Source organism: Gorilla gorilla, chromosome 9 (assembly GCF_029281585.2).
Source record: "Gorilla gorilla gorilla isolate KB3781 chromosome 9, NHGRI_mGorGor1-v2.1_pri, whole genome shotgun sequence".
Taxonomy (NCBI): Eukaryota; Metazoa; Chordata; class Mammalia; order Primates; family Hominidae; genus Gorilla; species Gorilla gorilla.
This window is the reverse complement of record NC_073233.2, coordinates 8,402,210-8,422,072: the sequence shown is the minus strand read 5'-3', so window position 1 is coordinate 8,422,072 and position 19,863 is coordinate 8,402,210. Positions and strand designations below refer to the sequence as shown.

Here is a 19,863-nt window from a genome sequence, read left to right as displayed (position 1 = left end):
CATCATCAGTCTGTGTGTGTAAGCTGATTTCTGGACCGTTTTCTTTTGGATCTACTTGAATATTTTTACACCAGTATCACTCAGGTTTTGCTTACGCTGGTCTTATATGAATTCTTAGAACATTAGCTCTTCAACTGTGTTCTTTTTCAGGATTGTTTTAGCTCTTCTCCTCCTCTGCTTTTCCATATGTGTTTTAGAATGGACCCGGTAATTTCTATAAATGCAGGGAGAGTTGACATCTTAACAGTATTGAACTTACTAATCCACGAACCTTGGATGTCCCTATTTATTCAGGTCTTCTTCCACTTCTTCCAAGGATTTTTTACTCTTTCAATTTGGAGGTCTTTCACTGACCTCTAAGTATTGTCTATTTTTATACAGTTAGGAAGTGGTATTTTTAATGTAAATATCTGATAGTTGATTACCATTTTATAGAAACACAATGGACTTTGTATATCAGTCTTGTTATTCCACAACCTTGTTAATCTCACTGAGTAGTTCTTGCAGGTTTTTCTTTTGTTGTTGATTCCGTCGGGTTAGGTGGTCACGTTATCTGTAGATAAGATTGTTTTCTTTTTCCTTTCTCGTCTGTATGGCTTTTATTTCTTTTGCGGGCCTAATTGCACGAGCAGGAACCTCCAGGTCAATGTTGGACGGAGGTGATGAGGACAGACATCCCAGCCTCCTTTCTGTTCTTAGTGAGAAAATGTTCAGTCTTCCGCCATCGGTTGTGGGGTTTTCATAGATATCCTGTATTAGGTTAGGGAAGTTCCCTCTATTCCTAATTTACTGAGTGATGTTTTTTAAACAAATCAGGAACCGACGTTGGATTTTTCAAATGCTTTTTCTGTACTGTTAAAAGAAAAACCTTAGACAAATTAAATTTAACAGAGTTTAATTAAGCAAAGAACCACTCGCTAATGGGGCAGCCCCCAAACCAAAATAGGTTCAGAGAGGCTCTGGTGCTGCTGTGTGGCTGAAGATTGGTGGACAGAAAAAGGAAAGGAGGCACAGAAAACGGGAGCAAAGCACAGAAACCGCCAGAGGGGCTGCAGCTCCACGCTTGCCTTATCTGAACACGGTTGGAATGGCCAGCACCCTTGATGAGCGGAAACCTGGTGAGTGGCACAAGGGAAGGCTTCAGTCTGTTTACGTCTCCAGTTAGGTTTCAGTTCACGGTGGATGGAGAAGGCGGAACATAAAATATGTCAGGAGGCAGCTTTACGCCAAGCTTAATTTAACGATTTCCCCCTTTAGACGCTGATGTCCCTGTCGCCATTGTAAATGTACTTGTTTGGTCCCAAGCCCCACTGGGAAATAGCAGAACAATGGGTTTCGTAAGTGGGAACGAGGACCTCGGGTTATATTTTTTTGTAAGGGATAGAGAGGAACCTCCTTGTGCTGGAATTTCATGTGCTCAGAAAAACAAACCCTGGTCTGCCTTAGGACCTATCTGCTTCCGTAAAGCTTCGGTTTGATGGTGTTGCGTTTAGCTTGCGTGACTCCATGTAGGTTTGGTCTGGTCCGTTGGGGCCTCTTGCAGGAGCTCAGTCCAAAACAATGGCCTCTTATAATTTTGTTTAAAAATTCCCTGCCTTTGGTCAGGTTCTCGTTTAGTGGAAAGTGTAGCCAAGCCTTAGGGCCTTGGCACCACCCTCAGTCACTACCGCTTCCAGCTTCCGGTCACAGAATGTCATTCGTACCTAGGTTACGACGTCCTCATGGCCTTGTGTTTCTTTGAGTTCTTGTTGCTCCAGTCAAAGAGACACCATTTAGCATCCTGCAGATGGCTGCATACAAACATTTAAAACTCCAGAGAGAATGCAGAGCACCAGGGAGACGAGTATTATGACCATCAGGAAGATCATATTTAATACCAAGAATGTGAAGCATGCTCCTTAGGTGGGGTCCCATGAACCAAACCAACGAAAATCAAATAGATCAGAGAGTGAGCTAGATAAAGAGTCTACTCATTTCAAACAAGCAGCCTGTTTGTTAATCCCCTACAACCGAACCTTTCTAATACCTGATACATTCCTCCATGTGCCACCAGAAGCATCGGCAACGGCACAGACACTCCTCTGTTTAGCTAGTAAGGAATCCAGAGCAAGTCTATCATCCCACACACCTTTAGCAAGAGAATTTAAAGACTGTTGTGTAACCATAGACTTTGGAGTAGAATCTGTTCCAGAGCCAATTACGAGGGATACTTTTTTTTTTTTTTGAGACGGAGTCTCGCTCCGTCGGCTGGAGTGCAGCGGCGCCAGCCATCTCGGCTCACTGCAACCTCCACCTCCTGGGTTCAAGCGATTCTCCTGCCTCAGCCTCACGATTAGTTGAGATTACAGGCGCCCGCCATCATACCCAGCTTATTTTTAATATTTTTAGTAGAGATAGGGTTTTGCCATGTTGGCCAGGATGGTCTTGATCTCTTGACGTTGTGATCCACCCGCCTCGGCCTCCCAAAGTGCTGGGATTACAGGCGTGAGCCACCACGCCCAGCAGAGGGATACATTTTAAATCTTTGCCTCATTTACTCCAAACCATGGAAAAAGAGGCCTCACAAACAATGCCCATCTAGAAGAGTGAAGCTCCTGCCAGAGTTCTCTTTAGGCTGTGATGCAGAGGAGTGGACCGATGTTGTTTGTGATTGATTGGGAAGCAACAAAGGCACCCTCAACATTTTTCACCCAGACCGGGCACAGGGGCTCACGCCTGTAATCCCAACACTTTGGGAGGCCGAGGTGGGCACTTGAGGTCAGAAGTTCGAGACCAGCCTGGTCAACATGGTGAAACCCTGTCTCTACTAAAAATACAAAAATTAGCTGGGCTTGGTGGTAGGTGCCTGTAATCCCAGCTACTTGGGAGGCTGAGGCAGGAGAATCGCTTGAACCTGGGAGGCAAAGGTTGCTGTGAGCTGAGATCACACCACTGCATTCCAGCTTGGGCAACAGAGTGAGACTTGGAGTGAGCTAATTTTTTTTTTTTCACCTACATTGGCCCTTCGTCTTCCAACTGTCAAGGCAAAAGGTTGTCCACATATAGGATTGGCTGCAAAATCCTCCACAAATAAAAGTATACCCCATGAGTGCACATAAGAGATCCCTTTTTAGTTCTATTATTCAGAGGCATGACAGTCTCAAGTTCTTGGGAAAAAGCTGTCCATATCTGGGATGCCAGCTGCTTCTGGGGAGAAACTTCCCTGATTAGGTTTACCTTAAAATCTCCAATGGGGCTGCAGTTGCTAGAGTCTGGCGATGCCCTCTTGAGCGGTGAGATAACGAACCCAGGGTTCAAAGTCCTAAAATTTCACTGCAGTGTGGGTGGCAAGGGCAGTCTTTCTGTGATACTCTCAGAAAACCAAATGTCTGGGTTCTAGACTGTGAAGCGTTTGATAGGGTCCTCAGTGGACCATGAAAAGCTTTCTGTACCTGGTGAAAATATACTTAGGCATAATGCATTAAGGCCTAGGAGGCTTTAGCCATATCAGAGTTGAGGAGTGGAAGATACATGAGGTTCCATATAGGACTTCCAGGGACTATTTCATAAGGCACCAACTTATGTTTTCCACTGGAAATGGACCCGACGGCCATCCACCTGCAACACCCTTGACCAAGGCAGCCCAGTTCATTCAGTTCCCTTGCTTAATATTATTGTATCTGTAACAAGTTATTAACAGTTTTACCACTTGAGCAGTGAAACAAGTACGTCTATCACGGGAGATTTCTCAAGGGACGTCCCATGAGAAAAACAATTTTCTAATAATCTTTTAGCTACTGCTATAACATCAGTGCTCTTGCCTGGGAAAGCTTCTATATAACCAGAAAACACGCATTGAAAATGACAATTGAAGGAAATCCCTCCAGCAATGTTTCAATGGCCCATCAAGTAGCAGAAGTGTAATGGAAGTTTCGATTGTCCTCCCAGGATTATGGGTTTGGCAGACCAAACATTGGTCGTAAACCATTTTAACAACTTACAACGGTCACCATGTCAAATATATATATATGTATATTATATATACATATATATATAATTTGGATTAATTTCTCTCTTCCATGATGAATCATGGAGTGCAGAGCATTTAATAGTGGAAGCTTCAAGGACACAGGGAGGACCAGGTGGCCATCTTGGCTGTCCATGTGTCCATGCTTGACGCTGGACTTGATATCTTCTTAAATACCAATTTTGTTTCTCCAGTTCAGGTGCATAGCACTGTTTATTAGAAGGGTTATCATAGGTAATTTGACTTGGACGATGGATTTAATTCAAATTGGGTATCTAAACAATATCAGTACTGGCTGATTTAGCATGAAAAGCTGGCAAAGTGTTTTCTTGGTATTCAATTAATTTTTGTCCTGCCCAGGTTAGCAATTTTATAAACCAGTCAATCTTTCCATTACAGTTCCGGGAATTTTTACCCAGTCCAAATGACATTACACTAAAGTTATCAGAAGCCTATTCAAGAGGGCTTATCAGGGTCCTTTCTCTCCCTTCACGAACCTCCTGGAGGACTCAATATTGTAGGATTGTGCGTGTTTGTGAGGAGTTTTCAGAAAGTCAGAAAAAAGCAATTAACTCTGGAAATGATGTAAAATGGTCATGGTTAAAGAACTGACAAGGAATTTTGATTATTTCTGTGGCCTACAATAACTTAACTGTAATTATGAGTGACAGCATATACCCAGATGTATCAGAATTTTAGGAACGCCATACAATTTTGGAGCATATATTAATGACGTATTCACAAACAATATCTCAAATAAGGTTAAACATCATTTCTTATTTGGCAGTGCTTCCCATGTAATTTAATTTATCAAATACTTCTGTCTCTCTCTTTTTTGGATACTATAGGGGCCCTTAGTAGCTCTCTCCACTGGGAAAGGCTGTTATCGTCTTTGTTTTAAACTATAAACTAAGTTTCTCCCAAAGTTAGTTCAGCCTACTCCCAGCAATAAGCAAGGACAGCCTGGAGGTTAGAAGCAAGATGGAGGGGCCAGGCACGGTGGCTTACGCCTGTAACCCCAGCACTTTGGGAGGCCGAGGTGAGCGGATCACAAGGTCAGGAGTTCCAGACCAGCCTGGCCAATATGGTGAAACCTCATCTCTACTAAAAAAAATACAAAATTAGTCGGGTGTGGTGGCAGATGCCTGTAATCCCAGTTACTTGGGAGGCTGAGGCAGGAGAATCGCTTGAACCCAGGAGGCAGAGGTTGTGGTGAGCCAAGTTTACACCATTGCACTCCAGCCTGGGCGACAAGAGCAAAACACCATCTCTAAAAAAAAAAAAAGGCAAGATGGAGTCAATTAAGTTAGATGTCTTTCACCATCTCAGTCAAAGAGACAATGCAAAGGTGATTTCAGCATTTTCCTAAATATTATCAGATACATGTAATATAGAGAGACATATAGTCATAACAGACACAGATAGAAACAGATCTTACAGATTTCAGAAAGAATTTTCATTTGCCAGCTTTCAAACAGTTTTCTTTTCCCCCTTTAGACTATCAATCTTCTAATTACTTGTTTTATCATCCTAAGCAATCGTTAGCTAGGGAACAATTTGCCTTCAAAAAAGATAACTCTTAGGTCAAACAAGGCAGAAAATGTATATATGAAAAGTACAGAGCTGAGACTTTCAGCTTAAATACTGTACCATCATCATTTGCTCAACCAAGAAAAAAGCAAGGCCCAGTGAAGACAACATGGCCAGGAAAAACACGTTAAATAAAGGTAAGACTTGTGATGTAAATTTAAAACAAAGGCATGTCCCTCCCAGACATTGCAAATGGAAATGTCTTGTGGAGATGTAAATTTCTTTCACAAAATGGTTTCAAGGTAGCTGTTGAATGTCAGAAAGGTGCATTTTAGTTATTAGGCTGGTTGAAAAGTAATTGCAAAAACCACAATTATGGCCGGGCGCGGTGGCTCACGCCTGTAATCCCAGCACTTTGGGAGGCCGAGGTGGGTGGATCATGAGGTCAGGAGATCGAGACCATCCTGGCTAACATGGTGAAATCCCGTCTCTACTAAAAATACAAAAAATTAGCCGGGCATGGTGGCGGGCACCTGTAGTCCCAGCTACTCGGGAGGCTGAGGCAGGAGAATTGTCTGAACCCGGGAGGCGGAGCTTGCAGTGAGCCGGGATCGCTCCACTGCACTCCAGCCTGGGCGACAGAGTGAGACTCTGTCTCAAAAAAAAAAAAAAAAAAAAAAAAAAACCACAATTACTTTCACACCAACCTATGGATAGGTGGTCCTTCTAATGTGGCTACTGCTTCTTAGCTAAAATTACTGAGTACAGGGTGGGGCCCATTAACGAATAAGGCAAAGAAAGCCTTCCCTCTGCCTGGGCTCAGCGTGGGTGGATCTGAAGAGACCTGCTGGATCTGAGAGACCTTTTAGACACACTTCATCTAGGATAGCTTTCTGTCCGGGATAGTAACCAGGCCAAAAGCTCAGCAGATTCATTTTTTCTTATCAATTGGTCAACTAAGCTTTTTATTTGTCTTAATTAATTTATATTTATTATCTTATTTTGTCTTTATCTTATTTGACAGGGTGTTGCTCTGTCACCCAGGCTGGAGTGCAGTGGTGCCATCATAGCTCACTGCAATTGTTATAGGAGAGGGGTCCTGATCCAGACCCCAAGAGAGGGTTCTTGGATTTGGATCCTGTGCAAGAAAGAATTCAGGGTGAGTCCACAGTGCAAAGCAAAAACAAGTTTATTAAGAAAGTAAAGGAATAAAGAATGGCTACTCCATAGACCGAGCAGCCCCGAGAGCTGCTGGTTGCCCATTTTTTGGTTATTTCTTGATGAGATGCTAAACCAGGGGTGGATTATTCATGCCCCCCACCCCCGCTTTTTAGGCCATACAGGGTAACTTCCTGACGTTGCCATGGCATCTGTAAACTGTCATGGTGCTGGTGGGAGTGTAGCAGTGAGGACGACCAGAGGTCACTCTCGTCACCATCTTGGTTTTGGTGGATTTTAGCCGGCTTCTTTACTGCAACCTGTTTTATCAGCAAGGTTTTTATGACCTGTATCTTGTGCCGACCTCCTGTCTCATCCAGTGACTTAGAATGCCTGGCCATGTGGGAATGCAGCCCAGTAGGACTCAGTCTCATTTTACCCAGCTCCTGTTCAAGATGGAGTCGCTCTGGTTCACACGCCTCAGACACAGCCTCTGCCTCCCGCCTCAGCCTCCTAAGCAGCTGGGACTACAGGTGAGTGCTACCGTGCCTGGCTAATTTTTTTTTTTCTGTAGAGATAGTGGGGAGCTGTGGAGCGGGGGGCGGGGGGCGGGTGTCTCACTGTATTGCCCAGGCTGGTCTCAAACTCCAGGGCTTAAGCAATCTTCCCACCTTGGCCTCTCAAAGTGCTGGAATTACAGGCATGGGCCACCTTGCCAGGCCTCATTTGCCTTTTGTGCAGACACTCTTAAAAGAGGGAGTAAAAATACTGAAATCATTTTAGAAGCTTCTTCACATCAATTGGCATCCCTGATGAGGCTAATTAGGAGCCCTTGTTTTTAGGTGCACTTCTTAAAGTGCAGTGGTGTTCACCTGGAACATCCCACCGTAATTTTCATTCACCTTTAGTAAGATGCCACCATTTCTGTAAACATTTGCCGCGTCCGGGACCTAACACGTACGGACATACGAGCCAGAAGGGGCTCGGTTTTTCAGAGATGAAGGATCCCATTTTACATTAAATCTTGGCTTTGGCTCTTAGATCCTCATGATCAACTGAGCAATGATTTTTCCCTGCCTTAGTGTGCAAGAAAAAGAAACCAAGAGAGTAGAACACGAACATCATTGTGAATGTCCAAAAGCTGGAGTGTGCACCTCCTGCAGTCCTGCCATTTACAGCCAGTTTCCGCCTGACCCAGTCAAGACACACAAGGCCTCTAACTGGATCCAAGCCAGTGAATGATCAAATCAGATTCCATCCTGGACCCAGTCCAGTTTCTGTCACGACTTCTGAACCCAGTTTAGATAAAAAATTTGCTCAAGCAAACTCAGATGGCTCAAAACACACATCCATGGAGCTTTGGAATCCAAGAGAGAACTTCCCACGATCTCCAGCTGCTCTGAGAGAGCAGAGGGCACAGTGGGCCCTGTAGGTCCTCCATTGGTCAGTCAGAGCTCCTGGGGGCCGCTGGAAGCTCTACGCCAGATCCACTTCTGATGCCATCCGTTTAAAGAGAAAACTTGGCCGGGCGCAGTGGCTCACACCTGTAATTCCAGCACTTTGGGAGGCCGAGGCGGGTGGATTGCCTGAGCTCAGGAGTTCAAAACCAGCCTGGGCAACACGGTGAAACCCCGTCTCTACTAAAATACAAAAAATTAGCCAGGCATGGTGGTGCATGCCTGTAATCCCAGCTACTCCAGAGACTGAAGCAGGAGAATTGCTTGAACCTGGTAGGCGGAGGTTGCAGTGAGCAGAGGTGGCACCACTGCACTCCAGCCTGGGCAACAGAGCAAGACTCTATCTCAAAAAAGAAAAAAAAAAAGAAGAAGAAATTTAAGGCCAGGTGCAATGGCTTACATCTGTACACCTGTAATTTCAGCACTTTGGGAGGCTGAGGCGGGTGGATCACTTGAGGCCAGGAATTCGAGACCAGCGTGCCACCACGCCCAGCTAATTTTTGTATTTTTAGTACAGATGGGGGTCTCACTATGTTGGGCAGGATAGTCTCGAACTCCTGACCTCAGGTGATCCACCCGCCTCGGCCTCCCAAAGTGCTGGGATTACAGGCGTGAGCCACCGCGCCCGGCCGCTTTATTCTTTTAATCTCTGCAGAATCTGTACTCACGCTGCCTCTCTTGTTCCTGATATTGGTAATTTCTATCCTTCTCCTCCTTTCCCTGGGCCCTTCCCCATCAAGTTGGCTAAAGGTTTATCAGGATTACTGATATTCTTAAAGAACCAAGTTTTGGTTTTCTCAATTCTGTTCTATCATTTATTGTTTTCTGTTCTATCAGCTTCCACTTGATGTTTACTATTTCCTTTCTTCTGCCCACTTTGGGTTTAATTTGCTTTTCTTTTTCTATTTTCCTTAAGCTGAGAGCAAGGTCATTGCTTGAGACTTCTTTTTTTTTGAGACCGAGTCTTGCTCTGTCACCCAGGCTGGAGTGCAGTGGCACGATCTCAGCTCACTGCAACGTCTGTCTCCCAGGTTCAAGTAATTCTCCCTGACTCAGCCTCCCGAATAGCTGGGATTACAGGCACACACCACCACACCTAGCTAATTTTTGAATTTTTAGTAGAAACAGGTTTTCGCCATGTTGGCCAGGCTACTCTCAAACTCCTGAACTCAGGTGATCCGTCTGCCTCAGGCTCCCAAAGTGCTGGGATTACAGGCGTGAGCCACCGCGCCTGGCCTTCTCTCTCTTTTTTTTTTCTGAGACAGAGTGTCACTCTGTCACCCAGGCTGGAGTGCAGTGGCGTGATCTCAGCTTACTGCAACCTCCGCCTTCTGGGTTCAAACGATTCTCGTGCCTCAGCCTCTCTAGTAGCTGGGATTATAGGAGTGCGCCACCACGCCTGGCTAGTTTTTGTATTTTTGGTAGAGACGGGGTTTCTACCAAACCCTGGTAGAAATGTTGCCCAGGGTGTTCTTGACCTCGTGGGCTCAAGCAATCCTACCACCCTGGGCTCCCAAGGTGCTGGGATTACAGGCGTGAGCCACCACACCTGGCCAGTTAAACCATATTTCTTACAGGCAGCACAGAGTTGGGCTTTGCTTTTTTATCAATCAGACAACCTCTGCTTTCTTTTTGTGGGGGGGACAGGGTCTCACTGGCGTCCAGGCTCGAGTGTATTGGTGCAATCACAGCTCATGGCAGCCTTGACCTCCAGGGCTCAAGGGATCCTCCTGCCTCAGCCTCCCAAGTAGCTGTGACTACTGGCACATGCCACCACGCCCAGCTAAAGTATTTTTTTTTTTTTTTTGGAGAGATGAGTTCTCCCTCTGTTGCCCAGGCTGGTCTTGAACTCCTGGACTCAAGGGATCCTCCTCTACCAGCCTCTAAAAGTGCTGGGATTACAGGTGTGAGCCACCGTGCATGGCCCCTCTGCTTCTTAATTGGGGAGTTTAGCCCATTGATATTTAATGTGCTCACTGGTATGGTTAGGTTAGAGTCTGTCACCTTGTTATTTGCTTTCTATTTGTCACATCTGTTCTTTTCTCCCCTTTACTCTTTTTCTGCCTCCTTTTGCGTTCATGAGAAGTTTTATTCGTTACATCATCTTGTTTGCTGGCTTTTTCGCTGTAACTCTTTGTTTTGTTATTTTAGGGGTTGACTTAGGGTTTTTAGTTGTTAGCTTTAACGTCCCACAGTTGGCTCTGAGTGACTGATATTTCCTCTTTTTTATGGGTCACCCTTTCCTGCTTCTTTGTCTTTTTGATAATTTTTTATTGGAATGCAGACATTGTAAACTTTAACTCGGGTGGGAGCTAGATACTTTTATATTTCCACAAATATTCCTGAGCTTTGTTCTGGAATGTAACTGTTTATCTGCAAGCAGTTTGATCCTTTCAAGTATTACTTTTACCGTTTGTAAGGGAGGTCTGGAATAGTGTGGGCTAACTATTCCCCACTATGGAGGCAAGCTGTTTCTGAGCCCCCCAACGCTGTGCGTGATAGGGTTTTCTGCTGTGGCTGGTGGGAGCAGACACAATTCCTAGGTCCATGCGAGCACCCGGCACTGGTCTCTGTAGTCCTTTCGGATTGTGCTTTCCCGCCTTGGGACGTTTCCCCTGGGATGTGCTGATGGCTCAGTCCCTAATACTCCAGGGGGACTCTCGGGTCTCAGCTTCTCTCTCTGGGCAGCTCTCTGAGCTTCACGCACTTCAGCTGCCTGGTGACCCCCAGCTCTGTCTCATCAGCTCAGGGACTCTGTGGGCTCCACCTCAACTCCTGCTTCCCGCACTGAGGCCTGGAAACCCACCAGAAAGTGCATGGGCAGCGAGAGGCCCCTGAGGCCAGTTCCCAGCCCTGGAAGCACTGTTGTGCACGGCCCACGTGTGGGGTCTTGAGAGCCACTGTGTTGTGTATTTTGTCTGCTCTGTTTTGCTGTTTGGTTATTTCATTGTGTTGTGTATTGTGTCTGTTCTGTGTTGCTGTTTGGTTGTTTCATTGTGTTGTGTATTTTGTCTGTTCTGTGTTGCTGTTTGGTTGTTTCATTGTGTTGTATATTTTGTCTGTTCTGTGTTGCTGTTTGGTTGTTTCATTGTCTTGTGTATTTTGTCTGTTCTGTGTTGCTGTTTGGTTGTTTCAGGCAGGAAGATAAATCCAGTCCCTGCTACCCCATCTCAGCCAGGAGTGGAAATCTGCCTTTTAATTTTGGTGGACATGTTTGGATAGACAGAAACTTGAAATGGTGAAGTGGTGAAATGGGCTGAGCTGCCCTTTTCTTCCATCACGTTTCCGTTGTTCTAAAGCTGGAAACATTGTTCCCCAGCATGAAAGCACATGAGTGTGCAGCACACATCTCTCTAGCTTATTTATCTGTTCGAGATGGAGTCTCGCTCTGTTGTCCAGGCTGGAGTGCAGTGGCGCAATCTTGGCTCACTGCAACCTCAGCCTCCAGGGTTCAAGCGATTCTCCTGCCTCAGCCTCCCCAGTAGTTGGGATTACAGACTCCCGCCACCATGCCCGGCTTATTTTTTTATATTGTTAGTAGAGACAGGGTTTTGCCATGTTGGCCAGGCACATCTCGAACTCCTAACGTCAGGTGATCCAACTGCCCCGGCCTCCCAAAGTGCTGGGATAACAAGCGTGAGCCACCGCACCCGGCCTCTAGCTTTATTTTTAACCATTTTTTTTTCACATGTCGTGGCCTCTGTAATTCACCTGGAATGTATTTTGGCATTTGATGTGGAGAGCAAATCTCACTGCCTTTTTTCCTCCCCAGTGCATACCTGATTTTCTCGACCTCTTTTATGAACTATCCCCGCCAGACTTCCTCCACCCTGCCACCCCCAGGTTCCCGTGCATACACAACATTGCGGGATAGGTATTGTGGAATGAGGATCCGTGTTACAACCTACAGAAGATGTGGCTGTGAAGTCAGGAGTCACGGTCTCAGAGTTGACTGCACTGCCTCGTAGCTGTGTGACCTTCAGGATTTTGTTCAACCCCCTCTGAGCTTCAGTTTGCTCTCTGGGAAGACTCCAAGGATAAGAGCATCTACCTCCTCAGCCTGCTGTGAGAGTTACGGGGCCAGGGCCAAAGACGCTTTGTCCGACTGCTGGTCTGCGGGCAGCTCTAAATATGAATCTGCTACATCACCTTCACTTTTGAATTCGGCTCTGATGTTCCAAATGTTCTTGGCCGTTCCTCCGTGTTTCTCCTGTATGAATTTCAGCTTCTTTTTGCCAAGTATCTCCCCACCCCCGCCCACCCCCACCCCCAAATAAACTCACTAGAATGTTGGTTGAAAATCTGATAAGGCTACACATTGATTTGGAAAGAAATGATTTTTTGTGAGAGTCAAACTCCCTACCCATTTTTTTTCTTTTTTTTTTTTCAAAAGTTTTTTTCTTACATTTGTCATTCAAGTTTGTCATTTTCTTGCTACAGACTCCAAACACTTTTCAAGAGGACCATCGCTAAGTACTTTATACTCTTGTTTGGGTTTTTTTAGAGTAAAAAATGTTCAAATTCTACTTTATCTTCTAGCTGGTGGTTGTTGGAAGATAATTTTAAAAACTGATTTAAAATATGTATTTTGCATCTGGCCGCGTTCCTGAATTCTCTCATTCTTTCTGAAAACTCTTCCGCCGACTCTCTGGGGGCTCCTAGGAATGTGCTGTTTTGGCTCCTCCTTTCCAGAAGTTATACGTCTCATTTCCGCCTCACATCATTGGCATTGTCCTTCATTTCCAGACCAGGGTCGAACAGTAATGGTAAAAGCAGGCATCCTTCTTTGGTTCCTGTCTTGGACTGGAACGCCTTAGTGTTCCCCCAGCAAGGGGAGATAAAGGAAGTGCTTATTTATAGTTTTCTATAGTTTCTTGAGCTTTCGTGTTGTTTTGCTTTCAGAAACAAGAATTGACTTTTAGCAAATGCCCTTCCCCCTATAGTTAACAATTAGGAACTGTTTAAACTATGCCAGTAGGCATAAATAAAGTTAGGAAGAGCCCCCATCTACCCAGCCCCCACTTAGCTTAAGAAAAACAACATGGCTGGGCATGGTAGCTCAAGCCTGTAATCCCAGCACTTTGGGAGGCTCGAGTCCAGGAGTTTGAGACTAGCCTGGGCAACACAGTGAGTCTCTACAAAAAATACAAAAGTTGGGCCTGGGTACGGCGGCTCACACCTGTAATCCCAGCACTTTGGGAGGCTTGAGTCCAGGAGTTTGAGACTAGCCTGGGCAACACAGTGAGTCTCTACAAAAAAATACAGAAGTTGGGGCCGGGCGCGGTGGCTCATGCCTGTAATCCCAGCACTTTGGGAGGCTGAGGTGGGCGGATCACGAGGTCAGGAGATCGAGACCATCCTAGCCAACACAGTGAAACCCCGTCTCTACTAAAAATACAAAAATTAGCCGGGCGTGGTGGCACGCGCCTGTAATCCCAGCTTCTCAGGAGACTGAGGCAGGAGAATTGCTTGAACGCGGGAGGCAGAGGTTGCAGTGAGCCAAGATCGTCACTGCACTCCAGCTTGGCAACAGAACAAGACTCCGTCTCAAAAACAAAAACAAAAGTTAGCCAGGCATGACAGTGGGCACCTGTAGTTCCAGCTACTCAGGAGGCTGAGATGGGAGGATCACCTGAGCCTGGGAGGTTGAGGCTGCAGTCAGCCGTGATGGTGTCACTGCACTCCAGCCTGGGCAACACAGTGAGACCCTATCTAAGAAAAAAAAGAAGAAGAAGAAGAAGAAATACAACATGATGGCTTCATCCGAGTTGAGGGCTCTGTGCAGTTCCTTTGTGGTGGAATCCTCTGCTCTGCTGGCAGGGACGTTTCATCATAAGTGTGTGTTCTGTATATCCAGGTGCAGGTGATATTTTAAAATATAAAACTGTTGTTTAAATTTCATGTAAGTAGCATGATTTTTCCTTTTGCAACTCTTTCACCCCCACCCCAATGTGGTTGCTGTGTCCGGGACTTCGCCATTGGTGGCTCACAGCCGCAGGTCAGCTGTAATTGTGCAGAACCCATCTATGAATACACCACGGTGTACCTGTCCATTCTCCTCTTGGCGAATGTGTGGAGGTTTTCTGATTCTTTGCAGTGACCAACAGCAATCTGTGCCCAGCAATGCAAATGCCGGACTGAGGGATGCACCCTGCACGCTGGCCAAGATGTCACTGGGCGCCATTGTGGTGTTTTTTTTTTGAGACGGAGTCTCGCTCTGTTGCCCAGACTGGAGTGCAGTGGTGCGATTTTGGCTCACTGCAACCTCTGCCTCCCAGGTTCAAGGGATTCTCCTGCCTCAGCCTCCTGAGTAGCTGGGATTACAGGCACCCGCCACCACGTCCAGCTAAGTTTTGTATTTTTAGTAGAGACAGGGTTTCACCATGTTGGCCAGGCTGGTCTCGAACTCCTGACCAAGTGATCCAGCCACCTCAGACTTCCAAAGTGTTGGGATTACAGGCGTGAGCCATCGTGCCTGGCTGGGGTTCTCTATTTTCAAGACACCCTTTTAACTTTATAAGTAATCAATCAGGTGGTTCTTGGAAACTGAACATTCTGACCCCCGTTAACTTTCACCTGCGACTTGGGCGTCCAGTGATAATCCTTGTCTCAATCAATGATCCCATCAGTGGTTGCAAAATGGTGCATTCTTAACGCTATCATTTCACCTCCGCTGAGCTGGTGTCCTGCAGAAATGAACTTTTCCTTCTCCAGACTGATGTTTATATTTTGTTCATCCACTTTGCCGTTTTAATTTGGTTTCCCCTTTCATGCATGTGCTGACCATTCAGGTTCTCTTCTCTGCCAGCTGCCTGTCACCCCCTCTCGCCCATTTTTCTATTCAGTTGCTTGCCTTTTTTCTAATGGTGTCCTACCTTCTTTTTAGATAGTGAAAACTAATTCTTGATCAGTGATATGTGTTACAAACATCTCCTCCCAAAAGATGGCTTGTTTTTTTTGGCTTGGTTTATGGTGTCTTATGATGAAGAGAAGTTCACTTATTAAAAACTGTAGTTATTTCTTGTTGAATTTACCAATCTCTTTATTCTCTGGTTTGTGGTTTTTACATCTTGTTGAACAAATGTTCCTTGCTACTAGCCGGGCGCAGTGGCTCACGTCTGTAATCCCAGCACTTTGTGGGGCTGAGGAGGGTGGATCACCTGAGGTCAGGAGTTCAAGACCAACCTGGCTAATGTGGTGAAACCCTGTCTCTACCAAAAATACAAAGATTAGCTGGGTGTGGTGGTAGGCGCCTGTAATCCCAGCTACTAGGGAGGCCAAGGCAGGAGAATTGCTTGAACCTGGGGGACAGAGGTTGCAGTGGGCAGAGATTGTGCCACTGCACCCCAGCCTGGGTGACAGAGTGAGACTCTGTATCAAATTAAAATAAAATAAAATAAAATATAAATTAATAAGTGGCACGATCTCAGCTCACTGTAGCCTCTGCCTCCCGGGTTCAATCAATTCTCCTACTTCAGCTTCCTGAGTAGCTGGGATCACAGGCACCCACCACCACGCCTGGCTAATTTTTTTTGTATTTTTGGTAGAGATGGGGTTTCACCCTGTTGGCCAGGCTGGTCTCAAACTCCTGACCTCAAGTGATTCGCCTGCCTCGGCCTCTCAAAGTGCTGGGATTACAGGCGTGAGCCACTGCGCCTGGACCTCCCTTCTGTTCTTAGTTGACCAGAATGTCTATCTATGAGTGGTGTTATATTTTATCCAAAATTTTTTGTAGTCTTTACATTCTTTATGTGTTGTGAATCACTACATCATTCAGTTTTCTGATGTACAACTATTATCACATTAAAAAGAACCCCCAAGGCCAGGAATGGTAGGTCTCACCTGTAATCCCAGCACTTTGGGAGGCCGAGCTGGGAGGATCACTTGAGGCCTGGAGTTTGAGACCAGCCTGAGCAAGATTGTGAGTGAGACCCCATCTCTTAAAAAAAAAAAAAAAAAAGCCAAGTGTGGTGGTACATAGCTGTGGTCCCAGCTATGTGAGAGGGTGAGGTGGGGGAGATCGCTTGAGCCCAGGAGTTTGAGGCTGCAGTGAGCCAGGATCTCACCATTGCACTCTGGCCTCGGTGACAGAGCAAGACCTCATCTCTTTAAAAAGGTAAAATTAAAAAAATAATAATAAAGGACCCCCTTGGTCATAATGTAATTGAAAAAAATTCATGCTGTGTTTTGCTTGGTAGGAGGTTTAACTACTGGTTCCTTGTCTTTTTTTTTTTTTGTCTTTGCACCCCTGATTGGGAATGCAAGGTTCAATGTCTTTAAAATGAATTAGTCTATGCAAGGTTTGAACTTCACTTTGAGTCAATTCCATGTTCTATTTCTCCTGGGAATGGGCTGTTTTGCTCAGTTTTTAAATTGTCATAAAGTTGTTTATGGGATTCTTTCACCACAATGTCATCTCTGCAGCCTTCGTCATTACGTTCCTCTTTTCGTCGACATTGCTTATTTGTGTCTCTTCCTCTTTCTACTAATTTTTTTGCCAGATGTTAGACTATTTATCAGTTTTTTCACATAAACCATTTCTAAATTATTTATTTATTTTTAAGCCAGAGTCTCACTCTGTCGGCCAGGCTGGAGCGCAGCAGCGAGATCATGGCTCACCGCAACCTCCGCTTTCTGGGCTCAAGTGATGCTGTCACCTCAGCTTCCCAAGGAGCTGGGATTACAGGCACCTGCCACCACGCCTGGCTAATTTATTTTCATTTTTTGTAGAGATAGGTTTTTGCCATGTTGCCCAGACTGCTCTGGAACTCCTAGGCTCAGGTGATCTGCCCTCCTCGGCCTTCCCAAAGTGCTGGGATTACAGGTGTGAGCCACTGCGCCCGGCCAACACAGCAGCAATGTTTAATTTTGTTGATCTTCATTAATTTTTATTTTTCATTCTATTAACCTCTTATGTTTCTTATTATTTCCATTGTTTTCTTTCCCTTGGTTTTAGTGTTTTGTTCATTTCCTAATTTCATAAATTAGATACATACTTATTAATACTTTCCCCTCTCTATTTTTTTGTTCTGGGGTAATCCATACTTTGTTTTCTTTGTTTTTTGGTTTTCCTCCTTTCTTTTTTTTGAGACGGAGTCTCGCTCTGTCGCCCAGGCTGGAGTGCAGTGGCACAATCTCGGCTCACAAACCTGCCTCCCAGCTTCGCGCCATTCTCCTGCCTCAGCTTCCCGAGTAGCTGGGACTATAGGCACCCACCACCACGCCCAGCTAACTTTTTGTTTTGTTTTGTTTTGTTTTGTTTTGTTTTAGTAGAGACGGGGTTTCACCGTGTGTTAGCCAGGCTGGTCTCGATCTCCTGACCTCGTGATCTGCCCGCCTCAGCCTCCCAAAGTGCTGAGATTACAGGCGTGAGCCACCGCGCCCGGCCCCCGCTTTCTGATATAAGCATCCAGGCCTCCCATTTCCCTCTGTCTTGTTTTAGCTGCACCCAGGGCTTTGCTCTGGGGTCTCCCATTCTCCTTCAGTTCCAGCCTCACCCACTCTCCCTGACCACGTCCCCGCTGATCCCTGAGCTATTCAGGTGTGTTTTTACTTTCTAACCCTTGCTGAAAGGGCCGCCTTCTAGTTAGTTGGGTTCTGACTTGGCTGCAGAGGGCAGACAGTTGGCTGGGGCATTCTCGTGTCCATGGCCAGCTTTGGTCACTGTCTCCCACGCGTCCTCTGGTTTGGAGGCTCTGCTTCAGTCCCTGTCTGTTCCACTAAGCCAAGTCGTTTCGTTCCAGTCCTAGACGCCTCACCCCGCGCTCTGCGGTGAGCACGAGCTGTGCACTGGGATCATGGACTCCTTTTCCCTCGCCATGCTGCCACGGGCTCCCACTGCACTCCCAGTCCCAATTGCAGGATGCGTGGGGGACGGAGCCCCTGTCCATGGGTGGTGACCACCTCTGTGCCCAGCATAGCTGCTTGCCTCCTGTCCATTTGGTGCTCCTGGGGGGCCTTTCAGAACCAGGCAGCACAGCAAGACTGGTGACATCCAACCAACAGATTTCACCCGGGTGTACCCCGGTTCCCACCTGTGCATTACCCAATGAACACACCTGGTTGGGCGCAGCATAGCTGAGACTCCCATGTGCAGGCCTGCTGTGGGGGTGCAGGCCCACGGTGCACATTGGTGTGTGTTGTGGGGTCACACACCTGGGATGATGTTTCTGTGTGTGTGTGTGTGTGTGTTGTAGGGTCACACATCTGGGATGATGTTCTGTATGTGTGTGTTGTGTGTGGGGTCATGCACCTGGGATGTTTCTCTGTGTGTCTGTATGTGTTGTAGGGTCACGCATCTGGGATGATGTTGCTCCTTATGTGTGTGTGTGTTGTGTGTGGGGTCACACACCTGGGATGATGTTTCTCTGTGTGTGTGTGTCTGTGTGTGTGTTGTTGGGTCACACACCTAAGATGTTTTTCTCTGTGTGTGTGTCTGTGTGTGTTGTGCAGTCACACACCAGGGATGATGTTGCTCTGTGTATGTGCCTGTGTGTGTTGTAGGGTATATACACCTGGGGATGTTGCTCTGTGTGTGTGTGTGTGTATGTGTTCTGGGGTCACACACCTGGGGATGATGCTCTGTGTTGTGGGGTGTGCAAACCTGGGGAGGATGTTGCTTTGTGTGTGTTCTGGGGTCACACACTTGGGGATGATGTTGCTCTGTGTGTGTGTTGTGGGGTCACACACCTGGGATGTTTCTGTGTGCTTGTGTGTGTGTGTTGTGGGGTCACACACCTGGGATGTTTCTGTGTATTTGTGTGTGTGGGTTGTGGGGTGTACACACCTGGGAAGATGTTGCTCTGTGTGTGTCTGTGTGTGTGTTGTGAGGTCACACACCTGGGGATGATGTTTGTGTGTGTGTGTGTTGGGTGTACAAACCTGGGGATGATATTTCTCTGTGTGTGTGTTGTGGGGACACACGGATGATGTTTGTGAGTGTGTGTGTGTATGTGTTATGGGGTCACACACCTGGGATGTTTCTGTCTGTGTGTGTTGTGGGGTCACACACCTGGGATGATGTTTCTGTGTGTGTGTGTGTGTGTGTGTGTGTGTGTGTGTTCTGGGGCCACACAACTGGGATGATGTTTCTCTGTGTGTGTGTGTGTCTTCTGGGGTGTACACACTTAGGGATGATATTGCTATGTGTGTGTGTTCTGGGATCACACCCCTCGGGATGATGTTGTTCTCTGTGTGTGTGTTGTGGGATAGGACATCTGAGATGATGTTTCTGTATGTGTGTGTCTGTGTGTTGTGGGGTCACACACGTGGGATGTTTCTGTGTGTGTGTGTCTGTGTGTGTATGTTGTGCGGTCACGCACCTGGGATGTTTCTGCGTGTGTGTGTATGTGTTGTGGGGTCACACACCTGGGATGTTTCTTTGTGTGTGTTGTGGGGTCACACACCTGGGATGTTTCTGTGTGTGTGTGTGTGTTGTGGGGGGTGATGTTTCTGTGTGTGCATGTGTTGGGGGGGATATTATTTGTATGTGTGTTGTGGGGGGTGATGTTTCTGTGTGTGCATGTGTTGTGGGTGATGTTATGTGTGTGTGTTTTGGGGGGGTGATGTTTCTGTGTGTGTGTGTGTTGGGGGTGATGTTATGTGTATGTGTGTGTGTGTGGTGATGTTTCTGTGTGTGTGTGTGTTGTGGGGAGGTGTGTGTGTTGGGGTGATGTGTGTGTGTTGTGGGGGGTGATGTGTGTGTGTGTTGGG

At 46.4% G+C, this 19,863-nt stretch overlaps 1 long non-coding RNA gene across 1 annotated transcript; it reads left to right on the top strand.

The window, feature by feature from the left end:
- Nucleotides 1-731: 731 nt before the first annotated feature.
- Nucleotides 732-12,450, top strand: LOC109028824 (uncharacterized). The gene is made up of 4 exons (XR_002007797.1): nt 732-1,118; nt 6,561-6,695; nt 7,075-7,227; nt 11,924-12,450. It is a non-coding gene; the product is annotated as an uncharacterized lncRNA (long non-coding RNA).
- The last annotated feature ends 7,413 nt before the right edge of the window (nt 12,451-19,863 follow it).